Source organism: Protopterus annectens, chromosome 9.part0 (assembly GCF_019279795.1).
Source record: "Protopterus annectens isolate FY-2018-M chromosome 9.part0, PAN1.0, whole genome shotgun sequence".
Lineage (NCBI taxonomy): Eukaryota > Metazoa > Chordata > Ceratodontiformes > Protopteridae > Protopterus > Protopterus annectens.
The window spans coordinates 1,395,808,227-1,395,833,596 of NC_056743.1; positions in this window are offsets into that span (position 1 = coordinate 1,395,808,227).

A 25,370-nucleotide genomic window follows, 5' to 3' on the forward strand; every position below is an offset into this window, starting at 1 on the left:
ATAGTCTTACATACTGGTTTCACTTTGTTGCTGTGCAGAACATGGTTTAATATATAGAACGTGCCAGGCACTGTCAGGCAGTTGTGAGCTGAGCACTGATATGTGGTATTAAAAGTGTGTACCTACTGACAGCCAATAGGTTGCTATATATGGCATTTCACTGATGTCTGTACTTTAGAATGTTAAGTGTGCCACATGACTTGCTCACAATTATTGTTTTATTGTCTTCCAGGGACATGTCTCACCATCACAATCCTGCGTATTCCCCTGAAGAGGAGGAAATAATCGTAGCTACCCTACTACAACATCACACCCTGCTGTTCTCCAGAACCAGCCAGGACCAGCATGGGTGCACTGCACTATGGCAAGATGTTGTCCATCGGGTGAATGATGTAGGCATGCATAACCGGTCATATGAGCAGGTACACCATCACTGCAGTGATTTAATTAGACATGCCCGGCAGTATGCCTCCGATGTCCGCAGACAACAGCTTGCCACAGGTGGTGGTGCAGCATCACACCCACCCCTCACCAAAGTGGAAGAGCTGCTCCTCAGCGTGGTGGCTCCTGGCCAACCACTACAACAGACATGTGTCATCATGGAGGCCGGAGTCACACAGCAAGTTGACTCAGAGCGTGCAGGTAACAGGGCATACCTGTAGACTACTGTTAGCTCGATTGTTAGAACATGCATATGTCAGATTTGTACTGTGTACTGTGTATTTAGAAGATGTGGAGCCTGGTGTTGTGCAATACTGATAATTTGGAACATAATCTGTATGCCTGTGACTGTCACGTGTTGTACTACTGTAAAGTTGCAAACTCACAGCAGCAATGCCATAGTTGACACTGACAAACTGTCTCATATCTTTGTAGGTCCCTCTGGTGTGAGAGCAAGACAGCAGATCCATGCTGGTGAATGTTCTACATTTAATATAGCAAATAACATGTGCATGTCATAGGTGAGTTGTAGTCCATATACACATCTAAAACACCTACACATAATGCATGCTCTGCATGTTTTCTGTGGGACTATGCACATCCCAGTAACATGAGCAGCTGCCTCAAACACATGCAATACACAGAGCATCCCAACCAATTGTGGTACACTGTAGTGGACATTGTATAGGCAGAGTCAATACACATGCACACAACATACACCACTTTGTCATACGTAGTAAGTGTTAATATGATACACATGGCCTATTTAGACACCTGCTTTAAGGTCAGACTCCAGTATCCCAAATGTCATCCACACAGCACACATACTATACATGAGTGGTAGAGGCCTATCATGGGATGGTACGACACTCTTCAACACACAACACATTCATGTTAGGCAATGTTCCCTATTGAACACCTTACACACCCATGTAACAACTGCCTGTAAAATGGTTAATGTAGACAAAGTGCTGCAGTTCAGGTACAGCAAGTTAGTTGCCAGTGTGGCACACATTAGTGGCCTTGAGTGACCACATGATGCTGCCTGATGATAGCTCATGGTATTACACTACATCCAGTTACAGTAACTACAGTGCTACACATAATATTCGTTGCTATACACCTGACAGTTGTGTGCATCCGGCCATGGCATGTATACCTATGAGTGATGGTACACAGGACATTGGAAAGCATTTAATACTTGCACAGCAATGTTGTGTCCATGTACACATTGTGTTCCAGGGTGAGGCCAATCATTGAACAACACACATGCATCAAAGACATGCATACTGTTATTAACAATGACTCTCTACACTCGCACTGCATGTTGTTGAGCAACACACATGCTGCATGCTGACACGTGTGATAGGACTCTTTGGCTTGTGATACGTACTCCACCATCAACCACTAATGAGTATGTTCTGGATTGCTGTTGGTGTGTGTGTGTGTGTGTGTGTGTGTGTGTGTGTGTGTGTGTGTGTGTGTGTGTGTGTGTGTGTGTGTGTGTGTGTGTGTGTTCATGTGTACATGTGTGCTAACATCAAGTGCAGATTGTAAAGTGTGTTTCCTGTCTTCCTCTCACAGGTGCTGAGATTGTGTTGGTTGAGTGCAGCAGGGAACCTGAAGTCACTGCCACAAATAGTGGAAATGATGATACATGTGTTGTGGTACAGGCAGGTTTGACAGGGTCTATCGTTGGTCTGCCAATCGACAGTACACAGCTTTCCACCCCATCTATGCACACATTCATACTGCCAATACATCTCTCATCACCAATGGCCTTAGCTGAGGGACAGCATACAGTAGGCATTGACCAGGATAGTGTGGTATCTATGGCACATGCATCCCCTCACAGCAGCCATACCCAGACTCCTGGAATGGTACCACATAGGCAGATGTCCAGGGGTTCTCGTGGGAGCACTGCTGGTCATAATGCCCCTGGAAGACATGCCCCCACAGGTCTTACAACCTCAGCTATGTTCCGGGCTGTAATGCAGGCACAGGCACATATGAAACGGTACACCAAACAGGGACTAAGGGCGCAGAGGGCCCATAACACCGCTATCAATGACAGTATCCATGACCTTGACGGTGCCATCCATAATTTCACCGAGGTCATTGATAGACATTGGGGGGAGACACTAGATGTCCTCCACAATATCATGTCCATGTGCCAGGACAGTGCAGGATGGCTGTAATGTCGACGTGGACGTATGCCAGCAACATCATCAGCTGGCAGTTGTCGCAGACGACACACAAGTCACAGCCGCTCCTGTAGTGGCAGTACCGGCCCCAGCAATGTGGGGGCTGGGCTGTCAATTGACCTTCCTAGAAGACCATGTGCACGTGGCTCTGGCCAGTCCCAGCAGGGACATGGGTCCAGTCAACATCCCTCTGCCTCTGATGATAGCACCCACTCTGGCTTAGTACCCGATACTGTCTGTGGCACCCCTGCCAGGCACAGGTACTGTGTCTGTGGCCAGAGACGGTGATCTGTACAGCCTGGCAGGTACAGTCTGTGGTTGTCCCACAACCTCCCGTATTTGGCAGCCACATGGTGGAACTTTGTGCATGCAGACACACACACATAAACCAAACACCTAGGGCTAACACATACACACATACATTACATCAACATTGACCCATGCTGTATTGTTGTCCCTCACACACACACACACACACACACACATACATGTCGATTGGGTGGGTCAATGTCACGCTCTGGCAAACCAACAACACACCCTGTGCATATGATGAAACTGTGCCACCTCCTGTCATATGTAACATTGATGCAGGAACAGGCTAACATGGTGCTGATGCACAGGGTGACTTAATAGCAGTGTAGCAATGTTAGCATGTTGTCAACAGTAAAGTGTAATGATATCCTTGTAGGTATATCTGAGCAGGCATGATGCATTAAAGTTATGATTATCAATGTAGTATTGTTTACACCAGTGTTAATTCCAAAAATGTATTGTCCACCCATGTGCCACTTAGCTGATATATGTAGTTCTGGCAGAATGTGTTGGTGAGTGGACAGTACATGTGTGATGTGTGCAGTACAGATTTGCAGGTGTACATTTGTGAACATTGTGGAGGTGCACTGTCTGCATGTACGTGAATAGTAGACACATGGGAAGGGTGACATGCCCTGTATTAGACAGTGTTAAAACTTAGTAGTTTCTATTGGTGGCCAGTATGCATTTTACTACACATATGTTTTAACTTGGGTACACATGTGTGTATGACATGGTTTGACACTATGCTGTGGGTGATACTGTTAATATCGGTCATTGGTTTGCATTCTGGTAGTACACACAACCTCAACAGCCTTTTTATAACCAATCGTTAGATGATGTCTTGACAACTTTCACACAGATGTAGGAAACACAGTAGCATGTGGATCCTTCCGGTACTATACTATACCAGTAACCAGTGGTATTGACCGCCACCCATTCCTGGGACCACTGCTGTTTGGCATGTAGCCCTCTTAGGTACAAGCAAACACACTAGGGATATGTCTGTCCACATCTGGTAATGCATACAGTGGCCTACAATGCATTCTCCGGATAAGACACTTATCCTCCACAAGGGTATCATACAGACAGATACCTGTTGACCAACCCATGCTGTAAAGCTATAAGCCAACTATAGCATAGTCATCCACATTTACTAAACATAGTATCCCGACAGTACCACATAGGTAGTACCCTACAACATGTAGAAGGGGTACCGATGTGTACATACAGCCACATGTTATGTCATCTGTCCTTTAGTATTCACATTTCCAAAGGTATTCTGAAGTCCCTCAGTGTATCACATAAACAATAAGGGGTCTGTATGCATATCCACGAAGTTGTTGTACACCTATAATGAATGTCCATTATTGACAGACTTTGTTGTGTTTGAACATGTCTGAAATATACCCCAGGCATGAACCCTCACTCACACTATTCTATAGAAACTGTCATGGGTGTTTGTGACACAGATGACCTAAACCACAGATCACTACAGTGGTTGGCCTTGTCACAAACATACATATGTGACCTAAGGTCTGAGAAGCAGCAGCACAATTTATCAAAGGTAACAGATGTATTCATGTAGAAAGCAGGCTTCACACCTATGAACTAATTGAGGTCACGTGTACATATATGTATTTGCCACACAGATACCTGAAGTGTGCAATGCACATACTATTGCTTTACTAATATGTCATACAGTAGTAAACACAAAACCCACAACACATTGACCAACACTCTCACAGACACACACTTAGCAATTGGTGGATTTAAACCCGTACTTAACGATGTTATGATATTAGAGAAATATGCATCAACATGATGCGCTATATGCTTTAGTGGGAGTTTTTGTTTCCACTGCTGTATTTGTGGGATGCTGACATCATCAGACTTGCCAAAGAGGAATATACCTCTTTTAATGTGTTTTCCTAGTCTCCAAAAAGGGCCACTCCTCTCAAAGGAAATCACACACAAACCTACACTCCCCCACACACACCAGCAATTGCAGGATTCAAACCCCTACTTAACTATGTTATGATACTAAAGAGATACTCATTAACACAACGTGCTATATGCTTTATTGGGCATTTTTATTTCCACTGCTGTATTTGTGGGATGCTGACATCATCAGACTTGCCAAAGAGGAATTTACCTCTTTTAACGTGTTTTACTATTCTCCAAAAAGGACACTCCTCTCAAAGAAAATCCCACACAAACATCCCCCGGCACACACAATCAGCAATTGTAAGCTTCAAACCCCTACCTATGTTATGATACTAGAGAGATACACATTAACACGATGCGCTATCTACTTTATTGGGAGTGTTCATTTCCACTGCTGTATTTGTGGGATGCTGACATCATCAGACTTGCCAAAGAGGAATTTATCTCTTTTAATGTGTTTTTCTAGTCTCCAAAATGGCACTCCTCTCAAAGGAAATCACACACAAATATACACACTCAGCAGTTGCAAGATTCAAACCCCTACCTAACTATGTCATGATACTAGAGAGATACACATTAATACAACGCGCTATATGCATTGCTAAGAGATTTGATTTCCACTGCTGTATTTGTGGGATTCTGACATCATCAGACTTGCCAAAGAGGAATTTACCTCTTTTAATGGGAACTCCTCTCAAAGGGAATCACACACAAACATACACTCTCCCACATACACACACCAATTTTAGGATTCAAACCCCTACCTAACTATGCTTTGACACTAGAGAGATACGCATTAACACGACACGCTATATACTTTACTCAGTGCTTTTATTTCCACTGCTGTATTTGTGGGATGCTGACATCAACAGACTTGCCAAAGAGGAATTTACCTCTTATAAGGTGTTTTCTTAGTCTCCAAAAAGGGCAATCCTCTCAAAAGAAATTGCACACAAACATACACCCTCCCTCCATACACACACTCAGCAATTGCAGGATTCAAACCCCTACCTAACTAGGTTATGGTACTAGAGAGATACGCGCTATATGCTTTACTGGGAGTTTTCATTTCCACTGCTGCATTTGTGGGATGCTGACATCATCAGACTTGCCAAAGAGGAATATACCTCTTTTAAGGTGTTTTCCTAGTCTCCAAAAAAGGTACTCCTCTCAAAGGAAATCAGACACAAACATACACCCTCCACACAGCAACTGCAGGATTTAATCCCCTACCTAACTATGGTTATGATACTAGAGAGATATGCATTAACACAACATGTTATTTGCTTTATTGGACATTTTCATTTCTCCTGCTATATTTGTAGGATGCTGACATCATCAGACTAGACATGGTAATGTGTGTGCACTTTGTTTTATGCAATCCCAGGACTGAACCATGGGGGACAGCAGGTGTTAACAGCTTGAACATGACTCCACAATTCTTAGCTTGTGTGATCTATCTGTGGACCAGTTGCCAATCCATCATATGACAATGCATATTTATGCATAGATTGTTGATTTTGTGGATACGACATGTGTCTGGGATGTTAGAAAAGGGCTATTCAAAGTCTATGTGGGACGTGTGTAGCTCATTTCAGTGATGTATGTCCTGGGTGGCTGCCTTGCAAACAGTCTAGCAGGTTTGGGAACCATGATCTGCCCATGACCAAACCAAAGTTGGTAGGGTTGTGTGTTTGTCGGCTTCCAATAGCTCTGTTTATGACTTCAATCATGATGGACTCCATGGCCTTGCAGATCGGACTTCATAGGCTTATAAGACTATAGTTCCCATGGTCTGTTGTGCACCACCACTTGTGGAGTGTGCCATATGTTGCTGTAACAAATTCAACAGTTTCATATCCTGTAGAGAGGGTGAGGCTCAACAGACTGTTCAGGTGCAGGGTCTGTTTGTTCTGCAGTTCACTTATGACACATATAGGGAAACAATGTAATCCAATTGATGCCATGTTTTCAGCTTTGGAAGGAGCTATTTACCCATTCTACATGTGATATCTCCTGGTATGATGACAGGGCCTTTTGTCAGTGGAAGGTGGGTATGTATGTATGGGCCTGTCTGACAGGATGTTGGCATTGTCAGTCATTTACAGTTGGCCCTGACTCAGGACATATATGAGTGTACATTGCTATTTATGACATAGCTGAAGGAAGTGTCATGGTTCTGTCTGGACTCCTTTGCAGATAATCTTTCCAAAACACCAACAATCTTAAGCACTAAGCCCCTGTTATACTCTTTTACACACTTAACACCCTACTGATCCTTTTTGATCAATCAAATGAGTATTTCATCATAATATCCTGACATGTCCAAAGGTCAGTTTCGTGTGTACTCTCCAGTCCAGCTGGTGAATATGGGAAATTGAGGCAATGTTACAACTGCCTTATTTACACAGACAACCCTCTCCTCCTCCCAACAAACTCAGATATATGTGGGAGATGCAACTATATAGACAAACAGGAGGCTGAGCTCTCTCGACCAATGGCTGGCACAGTCTATCAGGAGGAGAAGGTAACCACACACACCACAAATCCAGTCTCACATAGACCTATAGCAACAGCAAACCAAACACATAAACACACAAAAACATACTCGGAGTCTCTAAATAAAAATCTGCCTAAGCAGCAGAGACCTCCAAAGCAGACACCCAAACAACTGCTATCCCACAACAATACCCACATATCACATAGTTCACAAAGTCAGTGTGCCACATAGTCACTGCCCTTAAGGCTAAACAACACACCTAATACACTTGTAATAGGTGACTCTATTGTCAGAAACACTGACGTCCCACTCACCAGGCTGAACAAGGAGAAGGTCACTGTAAGCTGTCTGTCAGGTGCCAGGATCCGCCACATAACACATGCACTCAGGTCACTCCAAAGCAAGTACAAATATGGCTCTGTCATTGTCCATGCTGGTGTGAATGACCTGAGATGTTCCTCCCTGGACTACATGACAAGAGACATAGAGGAGCTCTCTGATCATGTAGCCCAGGCCGGTATGACCCTGACCTTGTGCAGCATCTTACCCTCACCAAGAATGATGCCACAGTATAAAGACAAAATGATCAATTTTAACAGTTGGCTAACGTATTGGTGTCATTCAAAGGGGATCCAGTGCCTGTCAGCCTGGGATGACATGCTTGACAAGCCACGTTGCTTCGCTAGGGACGGCTTGCACCTGTCACCCCTGGGCTTTTGAATACTGGCTAAAGCTCTTGCCACCCCCATAGTGCCTTTTTTAGGCAAGGCTCAAAAGACAAACCCACCTCCATAGACAATACAAGGTAAAAGAAACTAAGGGTAATGCTGCTCAACGCCAGAAGTCTAAACCTCAAAATGCACACACTTAAGGCTCTCCTCAGTATGGAGAATATCAATATCTGTGCAGTAACAGAAACCTGGTTCAAGGCTCTCAAAAGTACCCCAGCACTACCAGGTTATACTTCATACCATGCTTTTCAGCCACAAAACTCAGACCAAACCACAAAAGGAGGGGGAGTATCCATATACATCAAAGATACACACACTTCCAGGTTAATAGCACTGCACGAAGCATCGGAGACCATCCATGTGCAACTAACAGTGGGCAAAACTGCCTTTCAGTTTGTAGCCTGCAACAGACCACCCTCCCAAACTCAGGAACCCCACTTGGCTTTCCTAAGAACACTGGAGAATATGAAGGTCTCTCCAAACACCATTATACTGGGTGACTTCATCTACCCAAACATTGACTGGGAATACTACTCAAGCCCCAACACCCTTGCCCAACAGTTCCTAGAATTTATAAATGCAAATGCTATGCAACAACTGGTCACCACCCCCACAAGAGGGGAAAACATATTGGACCTGGTCATCACCAACATGGGGATTCTATGTTCCACACCAGAGGTATACCCATAATTGGTATGGTCAGACCATAAATTTATCTCACTGGACATCCATATCCCATCCCCACCCCCAGCCAAGGTAATCTCAGTGAAGAACTTCTCAAAAGCAAAAGTCACACTTCTCAAAACCGAGGTGGTATCCATCAAAGCCCCCGGGCCAGTGGAAAATACGTCTCAAACCGCAGAATCCTTTACAAACGCATTCTATGGACACCTACAGGAATGCATGGATTGTGCTATCCCAAATAAAACCAAGACTCACTCCTCCAAAGGCAGGGGACCTCTCTGGTGGACCCCGGCTATAAATAAGCTATACAACAAAAGGAGGAGGCTACTACATGATAGAGCAAAATCCCCAAAAGGGAAGGCATCTCTGATCAGTACTAGCAAGAAGCTATGATCACTCATAAAATCATCTAAGGCCAGCTTCGAAAGAAAAATTGCACAAGACACTAAAGACAATCACAAGGCTTTCTTTAGTTATGTCAGGAACCTGGGTGGCAACTCCCAGATATGCTGAGTTAGTGCATAATGACAAAAAAATACACTGAACCCACAGACATTGCCAACATCCTGGCTGACAGGTTTAGTGCAAATTTCTCCCCCCCATCCCCCAAAAAGAGCAAATGTCCATCCCAACAGAGTGTAGCCTCCCTGACATCACAGATGAACAGGTGAGAGCTGCCCTCTCTAAAGCAAAAACACAGCATCAATGGGACCGGATGGTGTCCCGGGCTGTGTCTTACACGAGCTTCATGAAGAACTTAACCCTCACATAAAGTCATTGTTCAATATCAGACTTACTACAGGATATGTACCCAAGGAATGGTGTACAGCAACAGTGGTCCCGCTCCACAAAGGTGGTGCCACAACGGACCCCAGAAACTATCGCCCTATAAGCCTGACTAGCCTGGCCTGCAAAGCTATGGAGCGTATCATCATGGAACTCATAAACAAAGACATCTAGAACCTCCAGACACTGGATTCTACCCAATTTGGCTTTGTTAAGGGCAGATCTTGCCTCTTGAACCTGGTCAACTTCTTTGAAACAGTTACCAGGGCCATAGATGTAGGGAAGGTAGTCCACACAGCCTACCTGGACCTCGTAAAAGCCTTTGACACAATACTCCACTCGGGCATCATAAATAAGCTCACCAGCTTAGATATCAACACATATGTCACAAGATGGATTGCAAACTGACTCAGGGATAGCACCCACATGGTCGGAATTGCAGGTGCCATGTCAGACTCTACACCAGTTACAAGTGGCATCTCACAAGGCTCAGTCCTGAGACCTCTCTTGTTCGGTCTATATTTCTCTGAGGTACAGGCTAACATGGGAGGACTATGGCTGACCAAGTTCGCAGATGACTGCAAACTGGGTGCCATAATCGACTCTCCGGCTGACACAAGCTTCCTCCAAAAGGGTCTCACAGAGATGGATAACTGGTGCCAGAGCCATGACCTAAAGCTAAATGCCATAAAATGCATAGTCATCCCCTTTGGGAAAAACAAAGTGCCCACAAATTACCACATAGGTGGTAATCCATTAAGTACGGAAGAAGTAATTAGGGATTTGGGGACCCAAGTAGATAGTAATCTCTCCTTTGACAATCACATTTCCAAAGTGGTTAGAAAGACCTTCTATATAGCCCACCTTATCCCAAAAGGTTTCACATCTAGATCAAGAGAGGTCATTGGGCCCCTCTACTCATCAGGCCCATAACTGAATACAATGCCCCATTTGGGATGTACCTTACCCGACACCTGCAGCAACTGTAATGACCCCAAAAGTAACTCACCAAGTGGATCAAGGGACTTAAACAGATGCCCTACGCAGTTCGGCTAAAGAAACTCCAGCTCTACTCAGTTGCTTACCGCCTACTCAGATGTGATCTGTGCCTGATGTATAAAGCCATGTTCAACCCACAATTAATGGACATGCTCCACTTCAGGATATCCAAATCCCTTAGAGCCACATGCTCCAGGGACTTAAACCTCAGCACAGAAATAAATAGGACATGCTGGAGGGACAGATTCATATCCCACAGGCAACCCTCACTCTGGAACAAAATCCCAGTCCAAGTTAGGCAGAGCCCCTCATTGACCCTCTTCAAGAGAAATCTTGACGAGTGGATGGGAGATCATAAGTTTACCCCTGGGATCTCTTCTGGGTCCCTGCTAGACAGAGGCACAATAAACTAACCATAAAAGGGCCATCTTGCGTGACCTACTATTCAAAGGCACAGTCTACTAATCTAAAAGGGTGGTGAAAGCCAAACACACTCTGGCTAGGCTCATAAATGCCCTAGGGCAGATAGCCTAGTATTAACCTATGAACCTATGAATCTATGATAATGTTTGGAGTGCACATTGTTTATTGATGATACTGATTGCAGGTTTTTTCTATTCTTTGCTTTCCCACTTTCTATGAACAACCTAAGTATCTGTAGAATATATTTGATTATGACAGGGTTCCAATATATTATATATATGTTGGTTGTCATATAACTGTGTGCACAAGGCAGGATTGGTGAATAGTGAGAGGTTCCTGGGTTAACACATGCAACTGCCAGATATGTGTAGCCCACTGCTGTACTCAGACATGGCCTAAGTGTGTGAGCATGCCCAGTTTGGCCTTTCAGTGCTTTGTTGCCTGACATTTGTCTCATTTATTCAAGTGTGTGAGCATGCCAAGTGTGACCTTTCAGTATGTTGCTGTCTGAAGTCCACTACATTTGTTAACGTGCATGAATATGCCCGATATGAACATTTATACTATATGTGTTGAAAATCAAGTTATATTTTACTGCAGGGCTCACCTTTGTGTCATAACTCGACAGGGATTATGCTGTGCCTGCAGGGTTTCCATGAGACACTTTGCATAGACTTATCAACATTTCTTCATACAGGCTGACCAGTGAAATACTGTCATGGTTTAGTGGTTCAGTACTGTGACTATAGTCCACAGTATCCTGGGTTCGAGGCCTGTCACTGTTTTATATTTTCATACTGGGCAGATCAGACTGCTTAAGGGCCAGTAAAGCAAATTTGAGCATGTTTACCTGCTTTTGCTCAACTATGCCCAACTTTGACCGAACTTGCCCAACATTGCTCAACGTTAACCAACATTGCTGAACGTTGCCCAGTATTGCCCAACATTGCCCAAAGTTGTGCTAGTTAGTGTGTGCAATTTTGTTTACATATACTAAATAGTGGTAAACGCTGTTTAGCACTGCTTTATATTGCTTAAAACATGGCAATCATGCCTCAGGTGGTGCTGCAGGGCTGCCTATGTCAGATGCACATAGTATACTCCCTATACATGTTTGAAAACAGGTAGTGTCAAGTTAGTCATCCCTTTTACTATATGTGCGAGTCAGAGAGAGGTATCATTTCCAGGGTTCCTAATGAGCCAGTGTATGTGCTATGCATTGTCTCTTTGTCAAGGCCAAAGCATACTGGGCATGCCTCCTTCTGCCTGCTGGGGCAGGCTCAGGTTGTTCCTCCTCCGAGTCACGCTCTGCCTGTGGTGGCCTTGGCAATGGTGGGGGGCTGTTTGGCCCAGGCCTATGCTGCTCCTGCTGCAGCTGTTTTTGCAGGATCATATTATGTAGCATAGCACATACCATGACAATTTGGGTACATGTAGTTAATGAGTACTGCAAGGCTCCACCAGATGTGTCCAGGCACTGGAACCATGACTTGAACAGCCCAAACACATGCTCGATTACATTTCGTGTTTGTGCCTGTGCCTTATTATGTTGTTCCTGTTCAGGTGTGTGTGCATTTCTGATGGGTGTCATCAGCCATGGCTCCAGTACATATCCAGCATCCCCCACTAGGTGACCATGAGGGATGTCCCCATTGGCAAATGTCTGGTACAGCTATGTCAGATGCCAGATATGGGAATCATGGTAGCTTCCAGAGCAGCCAGCACACACATTCAGTATTATGCCCTGGGCATCACACACAACCTGGCAGTTGATGGATGGGAAGCCCTTGCAGTTAAAGAAGGCCCTACCCCGCTCACTTGCTGGTGCTTTGATGCATATGTGCATGAAGTCTATTGCACCCACTACCACAGGGTATTCCGCTATTTGCTGGAAAAGATGCATATTGCTGGCCAATACCTCACAGGAATTGGGGAAATATACATGATCACTGACATGTGCTGACATGGCATTCAGGAACTGGTGCAGTACCCTGGATGCTGATGCCTGTGATATCCCCATCATATCAGCAGTTGGTCTCTGGAAGGTACCTGTTGCTAGTATTCTTAGGCCAACACATACCTTGGTTTCCAATGGGATGGGTTCCCCTCTGTTGGTTCTGTGTGTGAGGCGTGGCCTGCACAGCTCAACAATTTGCTGCATGAGGTCTCTGTCCACTCTATAGTGCTCCACTATCTCCAGCTCATGTAGCCCCTGGTAGGTTACCCTGGGCCTGTACACTCTTCTCTGTCACCTCACTGTGGGTTGCTCAGCAGCATTCGCATTGTCACCGCCCTCAGCATGTTGCATATGTCGCCTAATAACAGCAATGGCAGCCCCTAACATTTCTTTGTCTCAGTAAAGCTTTTTAAGTTTTCACTTCTCTGAGTTTACTGCAGTGTTGCAGTGTCTCTGAGGAAAACATGGTGGAACATTGTTTGCAGAGTTTTAAGTGCTGGGCTGGGCTGGGCTACTGTACTGCCTGTGTAATTGCCTGATTCTGATTGTTTTCACCTGCTAGCTCTGCTAGTTCTCCCTGGTTAACTTCCTACTATTTGTTGTGCTTCCTTTTCCCTTTATGTTTCCACAGGGGGGCAGCGCCGCGCACACAAGTGCAAACACGCACACACCAGCTCACACTCGTGCACACATGCTTACATGGCCTAACACTTGCTAATTCCTGCTTAAATGCATGCACACAGGCGCAAACGTGCTTACACACATTTCGACAACTTTACACATACTTACTCCGGCTTAAACGTGCACACACAGGTGCACACGCGCGCACACAGTCTTACTCGGATATACAGGCACGCACCCGCGCACAAACACGTTGCAGGCACTTCAACAAGAAACTTTAGTGCTATCCACAGCATACACCTTCAATTTCTTGCCTTTAGCTAGGATACCTGTTGACACACCTCTTCCAGTGATGAGTAACTGACAGCAAACACATGCCACTCTGCTCCAATGAGCTTACATTCTTTCATACGTACCCCCCTCGTGATGTCACCTATCTTCTACTCTGATACTCCCCTTATCCTACTCATGCACTCCACTGACTGTGCTCATTTGCTATGTAAACTTGGGATTCACTATCCTTACCCTCATTTGGATAGGATTGCCTACTAATGCTTGGTTACATCTCTTAGACTGAGCTTCCCCTCTTAGCAACCTCTACTCGGTAGCCATGTTGTCTTCAGTCTGCCATTCACTTGCATTGAAAATTAATATTTTCTATAAAATCCCTACTTGTGGCTTTTAATTTTTGGTTTTCTGGTTTTTAAAGTGCAGCACATTTGCGGTGCTGCACACACACTTAAAAGAGAGATCGAAAAAAAAAAATTATTTATTTATTTTTTTTATCGGGGAACATTGCCAATGGCTGTATATTTGGCCATTGGCATGCTTCCTCAACTGGATGCAGCCTTTATTTGGAGCTGTCACGGCTCCATTTTGCTATTTGCAGAACGGTACTCAGTTGTCAACGGAGTACATTTCTGCAAATAACACTACTCTTACTCGGACAGGTTAGGGTTTCCTGGATCGCAAATTTACCTCATTTCCATAACTTTCAACAGCAAATGAGGTAATTTGCATAACCTTGCTCTGTCCGTGTAAGAGTCGTTTTAGGAGCTCTCTTGTACGCCCCTGCCGGTTGTTCCTGGATCACTCGGCGGACATGTTGGCTGCATGGAGTCTTACTCTACTCTTAGAATCCGTGCAAGCCTTCGTGAATCCAGCCCAGTGTGATTTTAAAGTGTTTATGTATCTGCTCTTTAGTGCTGTTACAGTTTTGCCTAGTGGATTAAAGCTGGATTTTTTACCATTTACTACCTGTCTTTTTGGCAACTGTTTCCCTGTGTTTGAATTTAATGTACAGACTACTTAGAGGAGACTTGTGCCTGGCCTACATAGCAATCTTGGATCCAAACCTAATGGAAATGGGGCACATCCGCAAGTCAAATGGGAAAAGGTTCACCCAATCCAGGGACCTTAACCTGGCCTACAACATAAATATGACCTGCTGGAGAGACAGATAGGTCTGTCAGAGGTTGCCAATCCTCTAGAATAGGCTACCAGTTCACATCAAACAAAGCCCCTCTATGACACTGTTTAAGCGTAGCCTGAATGACTGTATGGGAAACCATAAATTCCTGCTGGAGATTTCACCTATGATCATCCTAGATATGGGCAGTCATTGCTAACTAAGATCCCAAGTTTAGGCAAGCTCCTTTATACTGGGTTTCTCTATTATATTGGGTACACATGGCTAGGCTTATATAGACCTTCTGGTCAATAGCCCAGTAACCACCTATGAATCTATGAAACTAAAAATGGGCTGAGCACTGGCAAACCAATATGCTATCATTTTCATACATTTCTATGCAAATTAGTGTTGATTCAGAGACAGGAAACCCACTCACAAAGCTGACATATTCAAATGTATTTTAAAAAAAGACTTTGGTAGGAAAACATATGGAATGCAACATTTAACCTCATAACTTACATAAATTACTCTTTTTAGTGTCTGAACAAAATAAAAAAAACTCTTTAAGATCTCTAGATTATTGCAGAAAATAGCTGTATTCAGGATTGGCTAGAAATATGTATTAAGTGGGACACCAAGAGAGAGATCAGAAGTTAGTGTCAGAAACTAATGAACTGCAATAACACATAAAAATATTCTTCTGCCAACTGCTGGTGAAAGACCAAACATTCTACTGAATTAGAGAAATCTTAAAAATGCTTGAAATAAAATGTTCAGATTTACAAAGAATCTGAGAGGTTTTAAAGCAAGGATTTTACCTGAAAATGTCAATATAACACTATGAGCTGCTCAAAAGAAAGACACCGCTCCAAGATAAGAAAGGCAGATATGTAAGATCTGCAAATCCAAGAAGAACATAGTATCATGCTAGCAGAAAACCATCTGGCTCATTTCCAGGAAATAAATTATAGATTAAGTTTTCTTCCAAAAAAAACTGTTATCCTTATAACTGCAAAGCAGTTAAGCAATATCTGAGGAGGGAGAAAGAGAAAAAATATATCCAAAGCAAACTGAGATGACCATCTCAGTGTGAGCAATGACGATTTTCTTATGTGTAACATTGTATTACAAGCAGACTGACTGCAGACAGTGCAACATACCTACAGATGTTCCATCCATCCATCCATCCATCCATCCATCCATCCATCCATCCATCCATCCATTTGTCCATTATTTTTGCAGTTTATCACTTTATCCTTTACACAGGTTCACATGGGCATCTGTACCTTGGAAGTGGGTACAAGGATTCTGGACATGGCACAAGTCTGTTTCAGAATGCATGTGATCACTAATCTACACATTGCATACTCACCTACAGGATGATAAAATATTAGCAGTTAACCTATTGCATGCCTATAAGATATTAATACAAAAGTTTTGCACAATGACAAGTAGGAATAATTCTTGTGCAGATAAGTATCATGTAAGAATATTACCTGGGATTCAATAAACTCTGTGTAAAATTTATATGAAGCCTACACGGAGTTTGCATGTTTATGCGACTGAGTGCAGTGAGCAGCAGAATGCCATGATATGCGGCATGCCCAAGTTAGGTTTCATTGCTGGCAACAGTGTTGCTGGCCAAGAAACTGTGTCAGCAAATACAGATACAATTTTGTTGAAAGCAGAGCACCTACAGTCTGTGGATTTGCATGGAATGCCACAATGACCACCATGGTTTCACTGATAGTTGTGGATCATAACTTTCAACCTCTAAGAGCAAGAAGAACTCATTAGACCCATTATAGAGTACAATGCCCCTTTTGGTATATACCTTACAAGACATCTACAACAACTGGAAAGGCCATAGAAATACCTCACAAAGAGGATTACTGGCCTCAAACAGATGCCCTACGCAGACCGTCTAAAAAACTCCCGCTTTACTCCATCGCATATCGCCTACTCAGAGGTGATCTCTGCCTAACATACAGTGCTATATCAAACCCAGAGCTGTTGGACATGCTCCACTTAAAGAAATCCCAATCCCTCCGAGCTACATGCTCTAGGGACCTAAACCTTGTCACCACAATAAACAGAACATGCTGGAGGGATAGATTCCTGTCCCAGAGACTTCCCATACTCTGGAACAGACTACTTATCTATGGCAAACAGAGCTCCTCATTAGCACTCTTCAAGAAAAATCTTGATGATTGGATAGGAAATAGAAAATTCACCCCAGGGATCACTTCTGTGGCTCTGCTCGATGGGGACACAGGAAAATAATTTTCTTGGGTGGCGAAAGCCAGGGTACCTTTTTGGCTAGGCTTATATAGGCCCTAGGGCTACTAGCCTAGTACCTATGAACCTATGAAACTATAAAATATAGACAAAGCCATCAATAATGGGGGGACAAAGGGCCAACTATACATACACTTTTTAAATACTGCTCTTACAAACTTTGAAAATTGATAGAACAACATATTTTGCATTAGCATGAATTTTCTGAACCTGAACAGTCTGAAGTCTGAACTCAAATGTCTGCCATTATTTTCTCACTTCAACCTTCAATAATTTGCCAGTGATTTGTAGAAAACCACAATTTTAGGAGAAATGGACTAAAAATATGAGGCCAAAATATGGACATTCTGCAAAACGTTGTACATTTTAGAGGTATGCTATGAATCTGTTAGTGCAACATATATCCACAAAGGCCTACATAACATGGGGACATTTAACCAGAAATAGGGGCACATTTGCCATAGATGTCACATAGACATGTGGTTGAATGAACCTCAAAATACCTGTTATCCTCTTTGAGCAACATATGTGGACAAAGGCACACATAATGGGGGCAAAGACCCAAAATAGGGACATATTTTTTAATATTGCACTTCCAAATTTAGATGGTTGGTAGAATAATGTACATTAGCATGAACTTTCTGAAGAGTATTAAGTTTTAAACTCAAATGTCAGTCATCATTTCCTGACTTCAGTCCTCAATGACATGGCAGTTATTTGCCAGAAAACAAAAATGCTATGAGGCAAGGCTCAAATTCTAAACCTACCACCCTAGAACAAGCAGGAGGAAAGAAACCAGATAGTAAAGAAATTAGTGATCAATGATGTGAAGATTGATACTGTTCAAATTAGTTCACCTACCCTCACACCACACGGCCAAACTTGCAAACTTCTCCCCTCTCCCTCTCCCCCCCTCCTCCTATCTCTACCACCAGATTGAGGCCCCCAAACCAAAAACACCCAGTACATATCCTCCTCTCTCCAAGGTAAAACACTCCATCCATAAAAAAACGGGTGTCCCCCGGACCGTCTGCTCCACAAAATGTTTCGGGAATTAAAAACCCGAACAGAAGGACATGTTAGTAATCTGTTAGCCGTGACTGTGACCCCACTCAGGACAAAGTGCACAGGGCTCCACTGTGTCCCACTTTCCGTCCCACCCTCCACTGACCCCCCTTCTCTACGACCCTGGAATTGATCATAATTTATCTGCAAAAGCCATGGAGAGGATCCATGGAAGACTCATAAACAAAGACACATAGAACTTCAGACTTGATTTGGTAGAGTTTGGATCCAACACAGTTTGTCTTCCTTTAAACTGCCCTTACTTTTTTAAACTGGTTGACTTTTTCAGCCAGTCCATAAGGGCTAAGGGGTTACCTACCTGACCCCGCAACCTGGCAAGGCCACAAAATGCACCACTCAGGTAATGTATCCCACAAAACTCATCAGCTTGAATGTAAACCATCAGTTGACACAGGGCAAACTGGCTGCCACCTAAGGGACAGAACCCACAGGGTCAGAGCTGCTGGTCACAAGTTAGACTCCAAAGCCTGTCACAAGTGGTGTCCTCAGTCCAGTGACCCGTGACCTCTCTTGTTCGGCATCTACTTTTCTGAAACAAACCAAACACAGGGAGGGTTATGAAATTATGAAGCTGAGCCAAACTTGAAAACATGGTTGAAACAGATTGACATCTGAATATCCACTTAGAGGGCCTTACAGCCTTACAGAAGCGGATAACTGTAGCCGCCTAAAGCCTCACAAGAAGAAATGCATAAAGATACTCCCTTCGGTAAAAATTCGGTTAAAACAAGGTTATCCTAGCTATAGGTGTACTGGGCACAGAAGAGAAGAAGTCAGATCTGGGGAGGGATCTGGGGAGAACCTTTCGCTTGACACTTATGTTGCAAATGTTGCCAAAAAACCTTCTACAACGCCCACCTGATCATGAAGGATTGACAAGGGAAGGTAGATCATCATCATCCCTGTACTCATCATCCATTAGACTCATCACTGGAGTGATTTGCCCAATTGATCTGTATCCCACCCCGGACATCCCACCTGCTGCAGCAGCTGAAAAAGCCCAAACCAAAAAGGAAAAACAAAAAGAAAAATGTGTTATGCTTGCTGACTGAAAGAACTCCAGCTCCCAGCTCTATTCAGCCGCAGCTTCAGACAGAGGTATTACAATGCCTGTGATACCTGGCCATGTTAAATTTGATATGAATTGATGTATGTCAAAAATCTAAATCCCCAAAACCCTCAAAAAGGCTGAGAAGGAAGAACCTGACACCGTTATTAATAGTTAATATGGAGGGACAGATCCATCAAATTCAAAGAACCTATGCTGTGGAACAAAATCCCAAAATCCCGGAGGCACAGAGCTGAGCACCTCAGCCAAGAGGGCCAAGATCTTGACCAATGGATGGGAGATAGGAAATTATACCCCAGGATCTATTCAGTGTACTGACTGTGAGGCACAGCAACAAAATAATAGGCATATTTTTTCAAAAACAAAAAATGGGTGGCGAAGTCACATAATAACTTGGGGCTTTTATAAAATGCCCTTGGGCAGATAGCCTAGTATGAACCTATGAACCTATGAACCTATGAAAAGATTACAAATATGTGACAAAAATATGACATTCTGCAAAGCCACAAATTTGATAAGGAAAGCTTCTTGACATCCTGAAACACAGTAAAAGACAGTGTACCTACAGGGCAGAGTATTTTGCTATCTCATTCTTGACATACTGTACTGAAGCTGTGTTAATGATCTGTAACAGAACATGGACTGCCATGTAAAATGATCACTCAGGGGGAGTGTGTGTATTGAATAGGAACACACAGATACATTGTAGGAATGAACACAGGGAAATAGGGCAGGTGAAACTCCCTCTTGTACAGAAAAGGAGGCATGTCAATGGAAGATGGTTGTAGCAGCAACACCAAGCATATATTTATATGGTACATTATGGACTGTAGAGTGCAAATGTGCTGTCTGTGGCTATCACACAAGGTGATATAACAATGGGGAAGATGTCTGTGTGAGATAAGCATCCTTACATGAATAAGGCAGAATATATCTAGCAGGGATCTGACATACAACTGAGGTAGGGTGCATATTGTGAAGATGTGCACATTGATATGCTTGAATATGAGTGTACTCTCAGCAGAGGTCTCCAGTAAGGTGGTCACAGGTAAAGGATCATGGAAAACATTACAAGAACTAACCACAATCATGGACAATATCAGAATAATACCACCACTAATCCCATGCTTCTGACATAACATATGTGATGTGGAGTGATAAGAGATGAGCCTGCACACACATACTTGATACATCCACACTCTATGAGGGTGACCACTCACACTGTCATGGCACTGTAATATCTGCAGGTGTTAACAGGGATACTACTATACCTGTATGCAACAGTATGGGCAATACAAGCTGCCTTGTGTTCATAGCATATATCTATATCTATATCAATATCTATAGCTATATCTGTATCTATATCTATATCTATTTATATATATATATGGCACAATCCACACTATCATTAATGATATACATGATATTAATGTTGTAAAACACCTATGTATGTAGTGTGTGCCTAAGCAGAACAGGTAGCACACATGCATCTGGTGTAACAACTTCACTGGTGTTCCGCAACATCAGACAATTGTGTATATTCCACAGAAAGAATACTTAGGTATGGTCAATAAGCTGTGTGACAGGACACTGTTTCAAAGGTGGCACACTTCAGTTACACATCACTGGAAGATGTGTAGGGAGGTACATGAGGAAAGGTGCATTATACACAGTTATTGGTGTGATGAAGGCTTAAAGCCATGATGGTATTAAGGCCTCTATTGTGCATGCCCTTCACATACCCAGTACTTGTGGTACATTCAGGGGAGTAGTCAGCACTGTGACCACATGCTGGTGGATGTAGCACTTACCATCTACCCCAGGACATGGGTCACATACCTACTGGTCTGATTATAGGGTGTGAAGTCCACATTATACTTGGTTAGTGTGTTTGTTTCCTGTTTCAACAAATCTATCCATGTTTCTTGTCAATGCAGGTGTTGTCATGGCTGTGGCAGAGGTTTTTGGTATGGCTTGATGCTGTCAGTATTATACTAATATCACAGTTGGTGTCAATGATTGCCCACAATCTGTAGTCCTTCAAGCAGCTGTTTGGGCACAGCATGTGCATGTCATCTGTGATGTCCATTACTTAACTAATGGGCAGGAAAAGGCCTAGCACACATCGCTGATGTACCAACCTGATCACTGGACCTGAGATATAGGCCGCATCACAAATTTCAACATAGTGAGATGCCAAGTATGCCATACACTGGTCTACCCACTTGGTGATATAGCTGTTTATGGCCACATATGACAGTGTTGATTGAATACCTCAGTGTGGATTTGTGTTAAATGCCTTGACCTGGTCAAGTTCCACAAAATGATACAGTTGACATCATGCATACCCCGATAACATCTTTGAAGACTTCTATCAGATGTAACGGACTTGATGTAGCATTAACAACTCACATGTCTGTTGCACACACCTGGAATATTACTAGTGTACATGCAAAAGAGTTCCATGTTGGTCTACCTCATAGTCAAGGAGAGTTTGGATTTTTCTATCCATGCTTGTATTAAATGCTGTCCCCCAAATCAGGTGGATGCATATTGATGTACGCCCTTGTATGGCAACATAGGCCATGTGGAGGGTATGTTGAACTTTGTATTAAACTGTTTCAGGATGTTGTATGTGCTGAGTCATGTCATAGGTGATCTGTGATGTTGTCACAGCCCACTGATTCCATGTGATAGGCCTGAATGAAGGTTAGACAATACATGCTGCCTATCAAGATTTGCCCTAGTGTTTTGACTCAATCCCCCATACAGGTATCTGTGAGAAAATCTCCAAGCTGGGGATTAAGCTTACAACAGTTGATGGGTAACCAATTGGCTCATTGACAGAACACATCATGTGAAAATTGGTGAATCAACCTGTACCACTAGAGGTGTCACCAGTGGCAAACCCCAGGGATCTGTGCTTGGACCTTTACTATTTGAACTCTATTTCTTTACATTGGAGACTAAAATATATGGTGTTTGTCTTATCAAGTTTGCTGTTTCTTGTATATTGTGTGCAACCACTGAGTCCACTGATGGTGATAATGTAGTGTAGGAGGAGCTAACACACACAACTGAATGGTGACAAAGGCACACAATTGGCAAATGCATGCAGAAATGTGAGTTTGTAAAGTGTTTGAAAATTGTAATTCCATATTAATCACATCATTGACATCAGACTTGCTATGCAGAACCCAGTGATGCAAGCACTGGGAATACATGTAGATAGCAATCTGAACTTTGACCACCAAGTGTCCACACTTGTAATGAAAGCCTATGTTGTGCACATCATAGCTCACACCATCATACTGAGGTCTTAGGATTGTATGACAGCACTGTTGTCAAACGTCATAACAATTCTAATAGAGTATAACCCTGTCTTTTTCATGTACCTCACCAGACATGTGTAGCAAATGAAGAGACTACAGGGCATTCTCAGCAAGATAACACAGGGCCTAAAAACTATGCCATGATGTCTATGGATAGATTAAAAGCCATGTCACTGTAATCCTTATTGTATAGGATGATGTAACATCTGCCTGGCCTCCAGGCCAGACTCTAAACCAGCCCTGGTAATAGTACTGCATATCCAAAACTCTTATATAGCTAATGACATTAGCAGTGTCTGTTGAGAACAATATAACAGTGCCCCACATGCTGGTGTAAAATGTTCTCTGTAATGTCAAACAACAGCTCGCACACACAGAGTTGACTGCAGTGAGAGTAGAGCTCCTACCTATACAAGTACAAAAACTACAGAACCTAGTGCTTTACACAAGTGCCACAGCTCAACTCCAACTTGCAATGTCTTAGACAGCACTTTATAGCTGATGACATCAGTGGTGTCTGTAAGGAGAATATAACAGTGTTCCACATGCTAGTGTAAAATTGTCTCTGTAATGTCAAGCAACAGTTCAGACACACACACACACACAGTTGACTACAGTTAGACTAGAACCCCTACCTATCTAAGTAAATGGACTACAGAACACAGTACTTTACACAAGCACCATGGTCAACTTATAGTGGATGAAATCAGCAATGCATGGAGAAAAGAAGTTGAGATGCCTTCTCGAAATGGATCTATAGGCATATGTAAGTATCAAAATACTGCCATTTTATGAGATTGGGGTGGTAACTGCAAAATACACACTTGCTCTTTTGGTTAGACAAACACACACACACACACACACACACACACACACACACTTGACTGCAGTGAGAACAAAACCCCTACCTAAGTACACAGGGCATAGAATACATTACTTTATGCAAGCACTACAACACAAGTCTGACTTTTACATGGCTGCAGTCAACCTATAGTGGATGACATCAGCAGTGCATGTTGGAGAGAAGAAGTAGGAAGGCCTGCCTGAAATGGATCTTTAGGCATGTGCAGGTATCAAAATACTGTTAGTTCATGGGACTGAGGCAGTAACTGCATGATACACACTTGCTCTTCTGCTAGAAATGCACACACACACACACACACACACACACACACACACACACACACACACACACACACACACACACACACACACACACACACACACACACACGCTTGGAGAGAAGAAGTTGGGAAGCCTGGCTGAAATGGATCTGTAGACATACGCAAGTATCAAAATACTGTCAGTTCATGAGATTGGGGTGGTAACTGCAGGATACACACTTGATCTTCTGGCTACACACAAACGCACATGCATGCACACACACACACACACACACACACACACACACACACACACACACACACACACACACACACACACACAGTTCATTGCAGTGAAAACAAAGCCCTACCCATTTAAATACACAGAATACAGAACTCTGTAATTTATGCAAGTGCCACAGCACAAGTCTAACTTTTAGAAGTGAGCAGATCAGCTTATTGTAGATGATATCAGTGGGCCATGTGGGGGGCAAGATGTTGAGAAGACTGCATGAAATGGATGTGTAGGTATGTGCAATTATCAAAATACTGTCATTTTATGCCATTAGAGCAGTAACTGTAGGATACACACTTCTGATTTTCCATCTAGACAGACACACACACACAGCTGACTGCAGTGAGAACAGACTTTATACGTAAGTACACAGACTACAGACCACAGTACTTTACGCAAGCAGCACAGCACAAGTTTGACTTTTCAAGAGTGCAGGTCAATTTATAGTAGATGACATCAGCAGACCATTTGGGAGACCTGCATATGCTCATAGCTTCATCTGTACATAGGAGGCTACTAGCCTAATGGCCCTATGATGTTTAGAAGTCTAGATGTATAAAAACACAAGTACCCCTATTTAGCGTAGTTGGATGGTTATTATTAGCAGAACAATTTTGTGAGCAGTACCAACTGACTCTGTCCATGAGGGACATAGGTGCCACCCCAGAGGTGACTTTACAATCACCCAACCAGTAATCAAGGTTGCACTTCAACAAGGTCATTGAGGAGCACAGCTTCACATGCAGTTGGAGCAGATTACATAGGAGTGTGAGTTGCTGGGTGATATATATGTCTCCCCAGCATGTTCTGTTTATGTCATAGGCTAGGCTGAGAACCCTGAGCTAAGTTATTCTTGTGCCATTTGATTTGCAGATGTGCAGCAGTTTCAGTATGGCAGGGTCTGAGACTGCTGTGTAGGGCAGGCATAGGTCTCCTCTCAGCAGCCTTATTAATAAATAGTACACTGACAGGTCTTTCAGTCTTTCCATGTTTGTCATGTTTGGATGCCCTGGAGTCTCACAGGCACAACCCTGTATTCTCCAGTTGCTTTAGGTGTCTGGTGAGGTACAGACAGAAGTGAGTATTGCTCTCAATTACTGGTCTAATAAGAATAGAGTACAGGAGAGGTATGACCCACCCTGGTCATGGATGTGATCTCCTTATGTATGAC